This window comes from Ahaetulla prasina, chromosome 9 (assembly GCF_028640845.1).
Source record: "Ahaetulla prasina isolate Xishuangbanna chromosome 9, ASM2864084v1, whole genome shotgun sequence".
Taxonomy (NCBI): Eukaryota; Metazoa; Chordata; class Lepidosauria; order Squamata; family Colubridae; genus Ahaetulla; species Ahaetulla prasina.
This window is the reverse complement of record NC_080547.1, coordinates 24,963,165-24,966,269: the sequence shown is the minus strand read 5'-3', so window position 1 is coordinate 24,966,269 and position 3,105 is coordinate 24,963,165.

Sequence of the window (3,105 nt, the reverse complement as noted above, 5' to 3'; positions counted from 1 at the left end):
GTTTAGCTTTAGATCCTTCTCACACACAATTAGCATGTTTTGTCCACTCCAAGCACGTCCCTTAGTACGGCTTGGAGTTTGTTCTGCTACCACTGAACTCTGCCAAGTCCCCTTTCAATAGACAGAGCCCTGTGTGTTGTTGTGGATTGTTGTGGAAGGGTTTGTTGGATTTTATGTTTTTACCCTTTTTTCTTTCCTTTGGGTCAGACCTAAGACTTGTGAGCTGAGATTCTTAGTGCCAAAGGATTAGCTAATCATATTTAAAAACAACACAGACTGTATTTCTGACTTTCAAAGGCAGCTTCACAAGAAATTCCTGATTGAAAATTGTGGAAAGACCCAGAAGCTCAAGATTTCTGATTAGCGCAGTAGCAGATTTTCCCAGAGCACATTCTTCTGGAATAAACCCCACAACCATTTCCAACCAAGATGAAGTTATACAGTCCCATATATGTTGAGAAGTACTAGATTGAATCATAACATAACATAACATCAGAGTTGGAAGGGACCTTGGAGGCCTTCTAGTCCAACCCCCTGCCCAGGCAGGAAACCTTACACCATCTCAGTCAGATGGTTATCCAACATTTTCTTAAAAATTTCTAGTGTTGGAGCATTCACAACTTCTGAAGGCAAGTTGTTCCACTTATTAATTGTTCTAACTGTCAGGAAATTTCTCCTTAGTTCTAAGTTGCTTCTTTCCTTGATCAGTTTCCACCCATTGCTTCTTGTTCTACCCTCAGGTGCTCTGGAGAACAGCCCGACTCCCACTTCTCTGTGGCAGCCCCTGAGATATTGGAACACTGCTATCATGTCTCCCCTAGTCCTTCTTTTTGTTAAACTAGACATACCCAGTTCCTGCAACCGTTCTTCATATGTTTTATCCTCCAGTCCCCTAATCATCTTTGTTGCTCTTCTCTGCACTCTTTCTAGAGTCTCAACATCTTTTTTACATCGTGGCGACCAAAACTGGATGCAATATTCCAAGTGTGGCCTTACCAAGGCATTATAAAGTGGTACTAGCACTTCACGTGATCTTGATTCTATCCCTCTGTTTATGCAGCCCAGAATTGTGTTGGCTTTTTTAACAGCTGCTGCACACTGCTGGCTCATATCTAGATGGTTATCCACTAGGACTCCAAGATCCCTCTCACAGGTACTACTATTGAGCAAGGTACCACATATACGGTACTGGTGCATTTTGTTTTTTTGGCACATCAGAGAAGACTATGCTAGCTTATATTTCAAAAGTACTTAAGTGCATGTCACATTGTACCAACAATACAATACGTGACATAACAAATAATTGCTTGGATTTTGTGGTTTTAAAATGTAGATATATTTGTTACAGCCTCAGTTCAGCCTTCAATGTTTTGCAAACATAGCCCAGAATGAGGTTGAGGAAAACTTGATTTATCTTGGTCTTTATTTCGAAGGATTCACCCCCCAAAAAGTGGATTTGGCATAAGAAAAGATTATGCTTTCCAGCACTAAACCCTATTTCCATACTCACTAGCTAATTAATTCTAGAAGTATCTTAAAAAGAAAACAATGTTCATATCAGCAAAATAAAAACAGCTACCTTTGAGAAGTTATTAGAAACATGTGCCAACTCCAGATTTCGATGTTTTGCAATATCAAGCAATTGCAAACTAGCTAGCCACAAAAGCCACGTTAATATAGTTGTTTTCTCCCTTAAGCCCTTTCTATTGCCAGCTCTGCTTCCACAGTCCTTAATCCTGCATCTTCCTAAGAAGGCCAGCATTCCAGATTTGGGGTACCAATTAGACTCCTTTTGTTATCCCCAAACTTTTGAATAAGGCCTGGTTAGCAGATAGTGCCAATGGCTGAAATAAACCCAGCTGATTGCAGCTTTGTTGATGTTAATGACATTCAATATTTAGTGCTCAAGCAAAAATACCAATTCTTCAAAAATGGCTGATGAAAAGAAAAGTCCTTCATTTGACTTAACATTGTTTATTGTTTACATCTTCCAAATTCCAGCAATAAAAGGTCTCTTCGGTGGGAATCTTTCATTTTACAAGATGTTGAACCCATTTCCAAATGTTTTGATCTATGAGAGACTGTTTGAAGAAAGATTTTTTCCCCCAATTTTATCCAGAGGTTTCTGTAGAAACAGCCACTTTATCCAACTGAAGTTTGAAACTGTACCTCCATAGAGCTTATAAAACACTTGCTAGACCAATTCTTGAATACAGCTCGCCTGTCTGAAACCCATACCACATTTCAGACATTAATACAATTGAGCGTGTCCAGAAATATTTTACAAGAAGAGTTCTTCACTCCTCTGATTACAACAAAATACCTTATGCCACCAGACTTGAAATCCTGGGTTTAGAAAACTTAGAACTCCGCCGTCTTCGACATGACCTGAGTTTAACTCATAGAATCATCTATTACAAAGTCCTTCCTGTTGAAGACTACTTCAGCTTCAATTGCAACAATACACGAGCACACACTAGATTTAAGCTTAATGTTAACCGCTCCAATCTTGATTGCAGAAAATATGACTTCAGTAACAGAGTTGTTAATACTTGGAATGCACTACCAGACTCTGTGGTCTCTTCCCAAAATCCCCAAAGCTTTAACCAAAAACTGTCTACTACTGACCTCACCCCATTCCTAAGAGGTCTGTAAGGGGCGTGCATAAGAGCACAAACGTGCCTACCGTTCCTGTCCTACTGTTTCCTTTCATTATATCCAATTTATATAGTTATTACATACTTATATATATGCTTATATATTATATAGTTACTTCATGCTTATGTTTATATATACTGTTGTGACAAATAAAATAAAATAAAAAAGTCAGAAACTCATAGTCTATAGCAAAGGAACACAGTTCAGCATCTGTTGAAAGTTGCATTCAACTAGCTTATCAATATTTTGGGTAAAAGTATTTCTGATTGTATAATGAACTAAATCCCATTCCCAGAACTAAGAAGGAAACCACAATGTAGAAATGGAAACACTGCACATGATGTAGCATAGACTTAGAGGATTACAATGACGCTGCTTTCAGATTTTGTCTCCTCCAGTGAGACAATTTGGCACGGTCATCTCCTGCTTTGACACATCTCACAGATA